At 46.1% G+C, this 15669-nt stretch overlaps 1 protein-coding gene across 1 annotated transcript in view; it reads left to right on the top strand.

The window, feature by feature from the left end:
- GPR162 (G protein-coupled receptor 162) overlaps window positions 1-15669 on the top strand; it is an 87956-nt gene that overhangs the window by 24053 nt on the left and 48234 nt on the right. The gene's annotated exons all lie outside the window — the stretch shown is intronic.

Genomic DNA, 15669 nt, shown 5'->3' with positions numbered 1-15669 from the left:
CCCTCCCTCCCCCTAGCCTAACCCTAACCCTCCCGGGGGGGTGCCTAACCCTAAGTCCCCCCCCCCGGGAGCCCTAAACCTAACCCTCCCCCCCTGCGGCTGTCCGCTCGCGGCGCCCGGCATCACTATGATCGTGATGCCGGGCGCCGGTCTCCTGGTGTCGGGGAAATGCGGGCGTCTACATCTACACGCCTGGCATTTAACCCTTGTATATAGGCAGTCGGCTTCCCGATTGCTTCCCGACTGGGGCACACAAGAGCAGCGAGGCTGGAGAGAGGGTAGGGAGCGACGGCAGGATTAGGGATATGAGCGATATAACCAGATCATTGGGCAGGCCCATCAAACATGGAAAAAGGTGCCAATCTGGCCGCATTGATGCCAGCACATCTGGGAGACATTGGGAAACATTCGGTGTAAGTAGTCTGGAACCAAATACCAGCGAGAGTACACCTTATATTAGGTCTCTTTGATGGAGACACTAATGGAACACTTTGAAACATTAGATCGGATTGCCTCCCAAGTGTCCTCTCCCAAGATCGTTCATGGGAAGCCAGGGGGGGTGTTCTGGGGTCAGAATAGAGTTATACAGGTGGGATATGGTGCCTCTATCCAAAAGAAGGTAGATACACAGGCATTCCATAGTGGTGGGGGCACCGGGAGGAGCAGAGGAAGACAAAAATGAGTCTGCAAAACTACGGAATTGAAGGTATTGAAAGAAACAAGAGGGGGGTAAGGAGTGCCTTTCCTGGATTTCCGAAAAGCACTGACAAGCAAGACTGCCAGATACATGCCGAAAGCGAGTGATGCCAGCTGCAGTCCAGATAGACGCCATATGACGAGATTGGAACGGAGGAAATGAGGGATGTTGCCACAGGGGTGTTTGGGGGGAGGGATAGGTATATAGTTTAAACTTTGTTGCAAGGGAGTCCCAAACAGACAAGGTAAGAGCTACCGAAGGCACTGATAGCACAGATGGGGATCTATGTTTGCGGGGAAGCCACGGTTGGTTAGACATAGAATCCACTCCTCCCAATTCTCCCTCCAGATCCACCCAGCGCCTAGTTCCCCTGTATGTAACCATTCTTACCCTACCATAACTCTATGTAACTAATCACCCTACAATTGTCCTAAGTAACCCCATTGTCATCCTACAGTACTACCACCTTAAGTAACCACAGTCACCCGACAATAGGCCTACAGTGTATAATCATTCTTACCATACAATCACCCTAACTAACCCCATTGTCACCCTGTCATCGCCATATGTAATCATTGTCAACCTCACTTAATGTAACAAATAACCACCCAATGTAGCCAATGTCACACTACCCTCGCCTTTTGGTTATAGGGGAGCACTGTCACCCCATGTATTATAACAGTTATTTAAATAGCACACACTTATTACAAATATTTCGTCAGAAGCCAAGCAACCTACCAGTATGTTTTTGAATTGTACGAGGAAACCCAAGTACAGTACGTTGAGGAAACACCACAAAAACATGGAGAGAACATACAAACTGTATCCAGATAGGGCACTGGTTGGAATCAATCTCATGACCTCCATGCTATGAGGTAGCAATACTAATCATTGCGCACTGTGCTCCTCCTAATATATTCCATTATGACATCACTGCTCTATATTAACCAGCACTAAACACATCATGTAACTCCAACCATCTCTGTAAATAACTAATTTCACCACAATACTGTATCTCCCTGTGACCAGTGTCACCATGCCATCACTCCACTGTTACTTTACCAAATATAAGTTACTAGCATACCCAGTGCTATATTTCAACATGACCTAGCTGGACCACTGTTCCTAAGCCTCTCAATAACTATGACAGAATCAGCAATAGCGTTCCTGGGCCAAATTGTTTCTGCTGCTGCAGCCGGGGGAGGGTGAAGCTGAAATTTGTATGGTGACATGTAAGCACCGTTCAGTAAGATCTGTGGGGACAGCAACAGTCCAGCTCCTGCCTTCTGATTGGCTGCCAGCCTGTCTCTCACACCAGTGGCGTATCTATAATGGGTGCAGTGTGTGCGGGGCACATGGGCCCCCGGGTCCAGGGGGCCCCGCACCGCACACACTGCACCCATATTTTTTTTAAACTTAACCTGTCCGAGGTCCCACGTCGGGTATCACTGCTGCCCAGAACACCGGAAAAACGGCCATCGCGGCCATTTTCCGGTGTTCTGCGCATGCGCAGTAGACTCCGGGCACTAGAGTGTGCCCGGAGTCTACTGAACATGCACAGAAAGCTGGAAAATGGCCGCTGCTGCCATTTTTCCGGCATTCTGTGCATGCGCGGTACACTCTGGGCACCCTCTAGTGCCCGGAGTTTACGAATGCTCCAGGGAGAGAGAAGGGGGCCCCGCATGGGGAGTGCACACGGGCCACCTCCTCTCTTAAAACCCTGTCTCACACACAGTATTACACCATTCCTTTATATTCAGTATAGGGGCAGCTGTGGCTACTTTCACCAATTTCTACATTTACCTGAGACTTCTGGATCACAACTTAACCAAACTCTTTAAATAGCCCTTGATGAAGTGGCTTCAGCTACCCATCAAACTTCACGTAAACTGAAATCACAACCGTGGCTTTCCCCAGACACCTACAAATACTGTCACGTAAAGTAGAATGTCAGTGGTGTAAATCTTAATCCAAATGACTTCCACACATAATGTAAAATAGAAATCAATTCATCTGTCATCCTAACCCTCTGTCCCATGCTCACTGTCTACCCCATCTGTGTCACCCCTGTCTGTCTGCCCTTCCCCTTTAGAATGTAAGCTCTAACGAGCAGGGCCCTCGTCCCTCATGTGCTTTTCCTTCCTTTACTTATATTGTCTGAAGATGGCGCTTGTTCTCGGAAGCAAACTCCAAAAACTTTCTGTTTTCGGAGTTTGCTGAATATTAGGTGGTCCATTAGGGACCCCTGATGATGAATAGCCTGGTAACTAAAATATGTGGAAACTAGCGTTTCCGGATGGTTACCGAGCCATTTATCGATGATGAATAGGCCCCTTAGTAACTAGTAACATACCATCACCCCACTTTCACTTTTCCCAAATATAACTAGTATCACCCTAACATAACATCACCCCACTACCACATTACCTAGTACTGTATTAGTAACTAATATTATCCTAACATACCATCACCCCTTTGTAACATTACCACGCTACACGACAGTGAGAGAAGGTTAGAGTAGGGATGGCCATCGACCATCGATGATTTATAATAATTTATAATAATTGATGGTTTATGGCCGATGTCTAATGTTTTCCCCATCGATGGGGAAGAACCAGATGGTTTCCCTCCATCGATGGAAAAGCATAACCGGGGGGAAAAGCCACCCTCAAGCCAAGCCCCCCAGTTCTGATTGGGCCATGGGCCATTCAGTCATAGAACAGGGTTGACCATCGGTTGGTGAAACCATGGATGGTCATCCATTGCATAGTTGGTAACCATTAATGGCCACTTGTTATTTTGCCATCGATGGTAACCATACAGATGGCCATCCTTAGGGTAGAGTAACTTCTCATAGAATGATACAAGGAAGTCATCGGGTCATTCTTTAACCAATCGCTGGAGGTTACCGATAATTAGGGGGCATATTAGGAGGACTGAGGCAAAGGTTTCCCTGCTGTATCCGGTCATATTTTACTGTAGTCTTTCAAATGGCATAGACCATACATTCCTGGAATATTTAGATATGGAGAAAAAAGAAAATATATGATAAGTCCAGATGAGTCTCCAAACTCTGATACTCCAAACTCTCGTGTTTGCAAGTTGACTTAAGACAGACCTTGATTACAATTTTTGTGGCTCAGTAATCTGTCACTCTCCTGCTGTCACCCCCACATTACTGTATATAAACCAGCTGTCACACTACAGTACCCAACATCTGTGTATCCTAATCCCACATTATGAAACCACCATACTATCACTTTATGCAGCCCAACGGTTCCATCTTATGTGTAGAACACGCAGTGTCTGGCCTTCCAGAACTCCCATGACCGAGACAAGTTATTGCTACCTGATTGCTAAAGATAATATACTATAAGACACTCTGGGGTATATTTCTAAGGTGTTGCCCATAGCAACCAAACAGATTTTAGCTATTAACTTCTAGAACAGGGGTGGGGAACCTTTTTTCTGCCAAGGGCCATTTTGATATATATATAACATTATTCGCGGGCCTGGTGCAGACCATGCCCCCTTTCCATATGATGTCATAAGTGGCAGGACCACAATCGCTGGTGATTACAGCAATGCCCGGTGCATCCTGAGGATGCTCCGGGGAGCTGTAAGGGCAGCGGTGTGACTGTCCGAAGCCTCCTAAGGACGCTATAGGTGGCACTGCTGCATAGATTCTGGCTGCTGTGTGCCATTCTGGGCACCCTGCTAGCCAGATGAGGCTAGCAGAAAAATGCTCAGAGGGCCAGACCAAATGACTCCGAGGGCCCTATACGGCCCCCAGGCCTGAGGTTCCCCATCCCTGTTCTAGAAGGTACTAGATAAATGAGAAGTAGAATCCGATTGGTTGCCATGGGTAACATCTCCACTTCTATAAACACGCACTTTAGTAAATACAGTATACCCCTCTGTCGTAAAACAACAAACTGAAGTGTGAGCTCTATGTTAGTTTTGGGGAACATTTAATTGTGGATTCTTACATGCAGTGCTGTGATTGTAGTAGTGACAGGATGAGATAAAGAATATGGATGATCTGTTTACAATATCTGCTGCTATTCAGACAAAGGGGCCTAATTATCATCAATATTTGCAGGCTCCCCCCCCCCCCCCCCTGAAACACCTGTTTATTTTATTCTCACACATCGCAGTGGGCGGGGCAGTGGAGCTTGATGACGCGATTTGCTATGAATTGAATCATCGCAGTCCTGCTCCGAGCTACAAAAAGCCGGTAATTGTCCTTCAGCCCACTGACCAGGCCCGTCCTCTACAGGAGAGGAACTTGACAGTGGTGACAAGTGTGACGCAAAATCAGCCAGGACTTATGCAGGATCAGCCCCCTGGACTTTCGTGAGTTGTCTTTGATCAGTTTCCAGACAGTGTAGATCCATGAAAACACTGCAGAGAATGTCAGGATAAATCCATGATAACAAAACTACCCGAGAACGTCAGGAGCAGACATTTCTGGGCCCCAAAGAAAACATTTGTAAGGATCTCCATGTTCAGGAAGCAGACAAATTCTCATTTACTCCAACTTACTGATGCTCCGTCTACTGGCCATGGTCAGTACACGGCTGCTGTGCATTGGTATAATCAGTCACACACTTCCATGTTGTTACTGTAGCAGCAGCAGAGGCCTGATCACTTCACTGGGTTTCATTAAGGGGAGTTTGAATTACTAGTGAACCTGTGTGCAAGATCTCCCTTCCCCCATATACACACACACCCATATAAACTGCCGCCACTGTTTTTGAATGAAGAATCGAGTCAGAGGGTGCACACATGAGAAGGGAGTGTGGGCATCACTACGCATAGAGATGTTACATTGAGACGTCCCTAACAACATCCTTTCTATGTACCTGACATAGGGGTCTATGCCATACTGGCCAACCTATTGGCTGCCTCCTCCGGGAGAGGGCAGCCAGATCAGCACTGCGGGGTAGTGGGGCTCGGGTGAGGAGGCCGGGTCTGGGGCGTGACAACGCGATTGCATCATCATAGCCCCGCCCCTGCTATGCAATGCCGAGATTACCGGCATTGTGTGAATTGTGTCATCGGCTGCCTCTGCCGTCCACTTCACTGGGGAAGTGGGCTGCCGTGGCCTCGGTGGTCCCAGTCCCCGTGAGACTTATCCACCTTTCCGTGTGGCCTGGGAGCGCAAAACGAATTTTGGAAGCCTCCCGGCCATTCCGAGAGGGTAGGCAAGTTTGGTCTATGCTCTACGCCTTGGAGAGAGATTAAGTTGACTGAGATAAAGTACCAACCAAGCAGCTCCTGTCATTTTTCAAACATAGCCTGTGTCATGGCAATTAGGAGCTGATTGGCTGGTACTTTATCTCCGTTCACTTTATCTCAATCCAAGGCTTAGTACATCTTCCAACTGTCACCGATTCTAGACAAAAGTCCTTTAATGCCGGACAAACTACTCCAATTGGGAATATCCCATCAATATCAGTGCAGTGCTGCTCTTTCCCACCTGTTATTGCAGCTTTGATTATGTCTTAGGGCTCTATTTAGTATAAAAACCACTTTCCTCCAGTGATTTTTTCTTTCTCCCTATCTAGTAAACTGAAGGTGCAGATTGATTATCTGCCTTTTAATTACGGTTGTCATATTCCTGCAGCCCCCAGAGGGCGCAATGGAGGCTATGCAGGATCAATATTTAGCCGTCATCAACCCCAAATAATATTAGTAAACTGCATATCCATATTTCGTCAAAAGAGGCCCCATATTAATAGCTAATAGCACAGTCAGTTACTACAATGCATAGCCTCACATTACACCACTGAGCAAAAAAACAAACAATATTAAATCAACAGTACCCATGGGTAATAAGTAAGCCATCCTACCCTCTACCCTCTTGTGCTTCTCCTTACTCTACTTTCATCTACTTCTATCTACTTCTACTTTCTATCTACTTCTTGTTAGGGGGAGGGCAGGTCTCTTAGTGTGATGTTAGGGGGAGGGCAGGTCTCTTAGTGTGATGTTTAGTGTAATGTTAGGGGGAGGGCAGGTCTCTTAGTGTAATGTTAGGGGGAGGGCAGGTCTCTTAGTGTGATGTTTAGTGTAATGTTAGGGGGAGGGCAGGTCTCTTAGTGTAATGTTAGGGGGAGGGCAGGTATCTTAGTGTAATGTTAGGGGTAGGGCAGGTCTCTTAGTGTAATGTCAGGGGGAGGTCAGTATCTTAGTGTAATGTCAGGGGGAGTGCAGGTCTCTTAGTGTAATGTCAGGGGGAGGGCAGGTCTCTTAGTGTAATTTCAGGGGGAGGGCAGGGCTCTTAGTGTAATGTCAGGGGGAGGGCAGGTCTCTTAGTGTAATGTCAGGGGGAGGGCAGGTCTCTTAGTGTAATGTCAGGGGGAGGGCAGGTATCTTAGTGTAATGTCAGGGGGAGGGCAGGTCTCCTAGTGTGATGTTAGGGGGAGGGCAGGTCTCAGTGTGATGTTAGGGGGAGCGCAGGTATCTTAGTGTAATGTCAGGGGGAGGGCAGGTCTCTTAGTGTAATGTTAGGGGGAGGGCAGGTCTCTTAGTGTAATGTTAGGGGGAGGGCAGGTCTCTTAGTGTAATGTCAGGGGGAGGGCAGGTCTCTTAGTGTGATGTTAGAGGGAGGGCAGGTCTCTTAGTGTAATGTTAGGGGGAGGGCACGTCTCTTAGTGTAATGTTAGGGGGAGGGCACGTCTCTTAGTGTAATGTTAGGGGGAGGGCAGGTCTCTTAGTGTGATGTTAGGGGGAGGGCAGGTCTCTTAGTGTGATGTTAGGGGGAGGGCAGGTCTCTTAGTGTGATGTTAGGGGGAGGGCAGGTCTCTTAGTGTAATATTAGGAGGAGGGCAGGTCTCTTAGTGTAATGTTAGGGGGAGGGCAGGTCTCTTAGTGTAATGTTAGGGGGAGGGCAGGTCTCTTAGTGTAATGTTAGGGGGAGGGCAGGTCTCTTAGTGTGATGTTAGGGGGAGGGCAGGTCTCTTAGTGTGATGTTAGGGGGAGGGCAGGTCTCTTAGTGTGATGTTAGGGGGAGGGCAGGTCTCTTAGTGTGATGTTAGGGGGAGGGCAGGTCTCTTAGTGTGATGTTAGGGGGAGGGCAGGTCTTAGTGTGATGTTAGGGGGAGGGCAGGTCTCTTAGTGTAATGTTAGGGGGAGGGCAGGTCTCTTAGTGTGACGTTAGAGGGAGGGCAGGTCTCTTAGTGTGATGTTAGGGGGAGGGCAGGTCTCTTAGTGTGACGTTAGGGGGAGGGCAGGTCTCTTAGTGTAATGTTAGGGGGAGGGCAGGTATCTTAGTGTGATGTTAGGGGGAGGGCAGGTCTCTTAGTGTAATGTTAGGGGGAGGGCAGGTCTCTTAGTGTGATGTTAGGGGGAGGGCAGGTCTCTTAGTGTGATGTTTAGTGTAATGTTAGGGGGAGGGCAGGCCTCTTAGTGTAATGTTAGGGGGAGGGCAGGTCTCTTAGTGTGATGTTTAGTGTAATGTTAGGGGGAGGGCAGGTCTCTTAGTGTAATGTTAGGGGGAGGGCAGGTATCTTAGTGTAATGTTGGGGGTAGGGCAGGTCTCTTAGTGTAATGTCAGGGGGAGGTCAGTATCTTAGTGTAATGTCAGGGGGAGTGCAGGTCTCTTAGTGTGATGTCAGGGGGAGGGCAGGTCTCCTAGTGAGATGTCAGGGGGAGGGCAGGTCTCTTAGTGTAATGTCAGGGGGAGGGCAGGTCTCCTAGTGTGATGTTAGGGGGAGGGCAGGATGTTAGGGAGAGGGCAGGTCTCTTAGTGTAATGTCAGGGGGAGGGCAGGGCTCTTAGTGTGATGTTAGGGGGAGGGCAGGTATCTTAGTGTAATGTTAGGGGGAGGGCAGGTCTCTTAGTGTGATGTTATGGGGAGGGCAGGTCTCTTAGTGTAATGTTAGGAGGAGGGCAGGTCTCTTAGTGTGATGTTAGGGGGAGGGCAGGTCTCGTAATGTTAGTGGGAGGGCAGGTCTCTTAGTGTGATGTTAGGGGGAGGGCAGGTCTCTTAGTGTAATGTTAGGGGGAGGGCAGGTCTCTTAGTGTGATGTTAGGGGGAGGGCAGGTCTCTTAGTGTAATGTCAGGGGGAGGGCAGGTCTCCTAGTGTGATGTTAGGGGGAGGGCAGGTCTCTTAGTGTAATGTTAGGGGGAGGGCAGGTCTCTTAGTGTGATGTTAGGGGGAGGGCAGGTCTCTTAGTGTGATGTTAGGGGGAGGGCAGGTCTCTTAGTGTGATGTTAGGGGAGGGCAGGTCTCTTAGTGTGATGTTAGGGGGAGGGCAGGATGTTAGGGAGAGGGCAGGTCTCTTAGTGTAATGTCAGGAGGAGGGCAGGGCTCTTAGTGTGATGTTAGGGGGAGGGCAGGTCTCTTAGTGTGATGTTAGGGGGAGGGCAGGTATCTTAGTGTAATGTCAGGGGGAGGGCAGGTCTCTTAGTGTAATGTCAGGGGGAGGGCAGGTCTCTTAGTGTAATGTCAGGGGGAGGGCAGGTCTATTAGTGTGATGTTAGGGGGAGGGCAGGTCTCTTAGTGTAATGTTAGGGGGAGGGCAGGTATCTTAGTGTGATGTTAGGGGGAGGGCAGGTATCTTAGTGTAATGTTGGGGTAGGGCAGGTCTCTTAGTGTGATGTTAGGGGGAGGGCAGGTATCTTAGTGTGATGTTAGGGTGAGGGTAGGTATCTTAGTGTGATGTTAGGGGGAGGGCAGGTCTCTTAGTGTGATGTTAGGGGGAGGGCAGGTCTCTTAGTCTAATGTTAGGGGGAGGGCAGGTCTCTTAGTGTGATGTTAGGGGGAGGGCAGGTATCTTAGTGTAATGTTGGGGTAGGGCCTCCCCCTAACATCACACTAAGAGACCTGCCCTTCCCCTAACATTACATTATTGGGACTGTATTTATCAAATAATATTTGCAGGCAAATCCACTGAAAACAGCCGTTTTCATATGTTACCTGCAAATATTAAGTATCCCACGAATTTACCATATAGGGACCTCAGCAGATATAGGAGGAATCCTTTGAAACTGTCTGATTTACCAAGCTTTGAAAAGTAAAGCATTTTGGAGCTTGGACCCGATAGGATAACGCCATCTCCAGATATAGTAGTAGCCTATTGGCTTTTTTACGGAGCGAGAGAAAGCCCCCGGCTCCCTTTCCAGCGCCCCAGAGTGATGCATGTGTCGACCGGCGGCCGTACATGTGCAGTGTGCCAACCAGGAAACAGCGTGATAGCGTCTCCTGGCAAGAGATTTGTTATTAAATTCACGTGAAAATATAAAAAAAATGTAAGTACATATCACGAGATCCTCATCAGAATGCATTAAACTGGCTGGTCCTGGGCAGCTGGAAATCCTCTAAATGCACATCTGAGGTGGCACAAGGGCCCACCCTATGGGTGCAAGGGTGGGCAAATGAGTCAAGAAGCTGATGAGGACCCCACACTCATGTGCCTATGTGCACTGCACAATGTTACTACTGGGGAATGTCAGGATGGATACAGAATATTACTACAGGAGAATGTCAGTATAGATACAGAATATTACTACTGGGGAATGTCAGGATGGATACAGAATATTACTACAGGAGAATGTCAGGATAGATACAGAATATTACTACTGGGGAATGTCAGGATGGATACAGAATATTACTACTGGGGAATGTCAGGATAGATACAGAATATTACTACTGGGGAATGTCAGGATGGATACAGAATATTACTACTGGGGAATGTCAGGATAGATACAGAATATTACTACAGGAGAATGTCAGGATAGATACAGAATATTACTACTGGGGAATGTCAGGATAGATACAGAATATTACTACTGGGGAATGTCAGGATAGATACAGAATATTACTACAGGAGAATGTCAGGATGGATACAGAATATTACTACTGGGGAATGTCAGGATAGATACAGAATATTACTACTGGGGAATATCAGGATGGATACAGAATATTACTACTGGGGAATGTCAGGATAGATACAGAATACTACTACTGGAGAATGTCAGGATAGATACAGAATATTACTACTGGGGAATATCAGGATGGATACAGAATATTACTACTGGGGAATATCAGGATGGATACAGAATATAACTACAGGAGAATGTCAGGATAGATACAGAATATTACTACTGGGGAATATCAGGATGGATACAGAATATTACTACTGGGGAATGTCAGGATAGATACAGAATACTACTACTGGGGAATGTCAGGATAGATACAGAATATTACTACTGGGGAATATCAGGATGGATACAGAATATTACTACTGGGGAATATCAGGATGGATACAGAATATAACTACAGGAGAATGTCAGGATAGATACAGAATATTACTACAGGAGAATGTCAGGATAGATACAGAATATTACTACAGGATAATGTCAGGATAGATACAGAATATTACTACAGGATAATGTCAGGATAAATCACAATATTACTACTGGGGAATGTCAGGATAGATACAGAATATTACTACTGGGGAATGTCAGGATAGATACAGAATATTACTACTGGGGAATGTCAGGATAGATACAGAATATTACTACAGGAGAATGTCAGGATAAATACAGAATATAACTACAGGAGAATGTCAGGATAGATACAGAATATTACTACTGGGGAATGTCAGGATGGATACAGAATATTACTACTGGGGAATGTCAGGATAGATACAGAATATTACTACTGGGGAATGTCAGGATGGATACAGAATATTACTACTGGGGAATGTCAGGATAGATACAGAATATTACTACAGGAGAATGTCAGGATAGATACAGAATATTACTACTGGGGAATGTCAGGATAGATACAGAATATTACTACTGGGGAATGTCAGGATAGATACAGAATATTACTACAGGAGAATGTCAGGATGGATACAGAATATTACTACTGGGGAATGTCAGGATAGATACAGAATATTACTACTGGGGAATATCAGGATGGATACAGAATATTACTACTGGGGAATGTCAGGATAGATACAGAATACTACTACTGGGGAATGTCAGGATAGATACAGAATATTACTACTGGGGAATATCAGGATGGATACAGAATATTACTACTGGGGAATATCAGGATGGATACAGAATATAACTACAGGAGAATGTCAGGATAGATACAGAATATTACTACAGGAGAATGTCAGGATAGATACAGAATATTACTACAGGATAATGTCAGGATAGATACAGAATATTACTACAGGATAATGTCAGGATAAATCACAATATTACTACTGGGGAATGTCAGGATAGATACAGAATATTACTACTGGGGAATGTCAGGATAGATACAGAATATTACTACTGGGGAATGTCAGGATAGATACAGAATATTACTACAGGAGAATGTCAGGATAAATACAGAATATAACTACAGGAGAATGTCAGGATAGATACAGAATATTACTACTGGGGAATGTCAGGATAGATACAGAATATTACTACTGGGGAATGTCAGGATAGATACAGAATATTACTACAGGAGAATGTCAGGATTGATACAGAATATTACTACAGGAGAATGTCAGGATAGATACAGAATATTACTACTGGGGAATGTCAGGATAGATACAGAATATAACCACAGGAGAATGTCAGGATAGATACAGAATATAACTACAGGAGAATGTCAGGATAGATATAGAATATTACTACTGGGGAATGTCAAGATAGATACAGAATATAACTACAGGAGAATGTCAGGATAGATACAGAATATAACTACAGGAGAATGTCAGGATAGATACAGAATATTACTACAGGAGAATGTCAGGATAGATACAGAATATTACTACAGGAGAATGTCAGGATAGATACAGAATATTACTACTGGGGAATGTCAGGATAAATCACAATATTACTGCTGGAGTATGTCAGGATAGAACCACAATATTACTGCTGGAGTATGTCAGGATAGATACAGAATATTACTACAGGAGTATGTCATGATAGATCCATAATATTATTACTGGAGAATGTCAGTATAGGTCCACAATACTAGTGGAGAATGTCATGATAGAACCACAATATTACTGCTGGAGTATGTCAGGATAGATACAGAATATTACTACAGGAGAATGTCAGGATAGATCACAATATTACTGCTGGAGTATGTCAGGATAGAACCACAATATTACTGCTGGAGTATGTCAGGATAGATACAGAATATTATACTGGAGAATGTCAGGATAGATCACAATATTATTGCTGGAGTATGTCAGGATTGAACCACAATATTATAATTTCAAAACAGTTTAAACATGTGCTAAAGGTCTCCATTACAGCCCTGTGAGCTCCAATGTGGTCACACGTGGTTCACTGTGAGGAAATTAGCTGAATTTATTATTTTAATCAATTTAAAATGCGAAAATCCAGCAAATTCTGTAATGTTTGCAACAATTTGCAGCAGTTTAGTCTAGTGACAGTTTCCAATGATCTCGCTGACTTCTCTGCCGCTCCCGCGCCCCGGGCAGTGGTAGAGCCCACGTTGCTTCGGCGAGCATGTGCCAAGGTGGTAGAGCTGAGAACGTCTCCAGACTCATGCACCCAAAGGACTGGATAAAAAAAAAACCAAGCAGGTGCATTAAGTTCTAACGGTGACTTATATTAGCGGCCACATCTTCATAATGCAGTACTTACAGTTAGGAAATAATATTAAACACCTCGTGACATTTTTTAGGCACGCTATGAATATTTGATGATTGATCGTTGTGTACAGGTTGTACAGTGATTATCGCCAGGAGCTTTTTCAACTAAATGTAACAGGGAAAACCACGGCTCAGCAATTCTTACCCCGTGTTATCAGCAAGGACTGAGCCAAATGGACAAGGGACAGGTTTACAGATCCAAAATACACTAATCATCTTAGGAGGCTGCAGTACTTAGAGGAGATCTTCACCTATTTATTGATTATTTTATTGTTCTATCAACTGATTGATTTGTTGCCTGGCTGCCTTGGCAGGGATAGAGATAAAAAAAGAACCAGCTCAAAAACTAAATGGAATCCTTATTGAGAGCTATTGAACTGGATTGGGTACTGGATGCTGGCCCTCGGGATCCCAGCGGTCAGAATCTCGATGCTGGCATCACGACAGGGTTATGGTGGGTACACACTACACGATATGCTCCCTGAGCGATATCGTGTAGTGTTGTCCCCGGCAGGCTGTGCTCAATGTCGTTCATGACATTGAGCACAGCCGCTGAACGATATCGTGCAGCGCCGGGCTCTCTCCCCCATTCCCTGACATGCAGCAACCTGACGTCAGGTTGGCCTGCATGTCAGCCCGATGAACGATGATGACGAACGACCCGCGGGAACGAGCATCGTCGTCATCGTTCATCTTTCTGGGGTTAAAAATGGACGATAAAGTGGATGACTGAACGATAACGATATCGTTATCGTTCAGTCGTCCACTTTATCGCCCAGTGTGAACGCACCATTAGGATACCTACACTTGTTGGTCAGTATCCTGACCCTCCCCCTCTCGTTACCCCTCCCCACTTCCTAAACCTAATCTCCACCCCTGCTGCCTAAACCTAACCTCCCACACACACTAAACCTAACCCTCCCCCCAGTGCCTAATTCTAACCCTCCCCCTAGTGCCTAACCATAACCCCATCCCTAACCCTCACCCTAACTCCAGTACTTACCGTCGTATGCCAGTGGTCGGGATGTCGGGATTCTGACAGGTGTCGGGATTCCGGCATTGGCATTGTAAGCGCCGTCATCCTGCACGTCGGGATATTGACCGCATCCCGTTCAGCTGCCACATTGACAAAATTTATTGTTACCTCTTAATAACTGTATTTAATAAATTGGCTGCAGGGAGAGAGAAAGAGATAAGGGGGGGCGCAGCACAATATTACAGCTTAGTTTTCTCAATAACGGTACAATATGCTTGTTAGTAACTATGCTGTACATTCATATTAGACTTTTACGGTATGCAGTCGGGAAGCCGGCGGACCTAATCCTGACAGTCGGCTTCCCGATTCTCATATCCTGGCAAGGGTCGATATGCCGACGCCTGTCATTAGACATACGCCGGGAGACCGACGCCCGGGATCCCGATCGAAGGGACGTCAGGCGCCGAGCACGGACAGCCGCGTGGGGGGGGAGGGTTAGATTTAGGGCTCCCAGGAGGGACTTAGGGTTAGGCACCCCCCGGGAGGTTAGGGTTAGGCTAGGGGAAGGGGAGGGTAGGGTTAGGGACCCCCGGGGGGAGGTTAGGGTTAGGCATCCCCCCGGGGACTTAGGTTTAGGCGGCGGGGAAGGGGGTTTACGTTTAGGCACTTGGAGGGGGAATAGGGTTAGGCACTTGGGGGGGAGGTTAGGGTTAGGCACCCCTAAGGGAGGGTTAGGGGGTAGAATTAGGTTAACTAATACCTGAGGACGATCGGGATTTCCACTGCTGCCGGGATGCTGGTGTCGGGCGGTAAATCATACCGGTTCTGACTTTTACGTAGGCTACACTCTTAATATATTATTATTGTAATGAATAACAATAATACATATTATTATCAGACTATCACAAATCAACAACAATAATAGTAATATTAGAATTTCAAAACTGTAGGACAGGTTTATTTTTTTATCATCAATAGTTTTTATTAAATCATTTTTAAATAGGTTTTGCACAGAAACAGAAAAGGGGTCGTGGGCATCAGGTTAATTTTAAACTTTTTCTCTTCAAGAGATTTCCTGGAAAATGACACAGCAGTCTGCTGCACCCAAGATTATATTACATAAAAAAAAAAGTTAATAATATTATCAGTAATTAACCTATGTGACCCATTATGACAGTAATAAGCAACCTGATTCACTTCACTTCCGCGAATCCGGAGTGAAGTAGGGCCGCGAGTTGTGGTGCCACTGCAACGACTACTCGCCCCTTTCGCACCTAATAGGATTGACCCCTAAGAGCGCTCATCAGGAGGGATGCCACACAAGTGGGCTCCTTATCGACTGCATATAGAAAGA

This window comes from Taudactylus pleione, unplaced genomic scaffold, assembly GCF_031769625.1.
Source record: "Taudactylus pleione unplaced genomic scaffold, aTauple2 ptg000685l, whole genome shotgun sequence".
NCBI lineage: Eukaryota > Metazoa > Chordata > Amphibia > Anura > Myobatrachidae > Taudactylus > Taudactylus pleione.
This window is presented reverse-complemented; position numbering and strand designations above follow the sequence as displayed.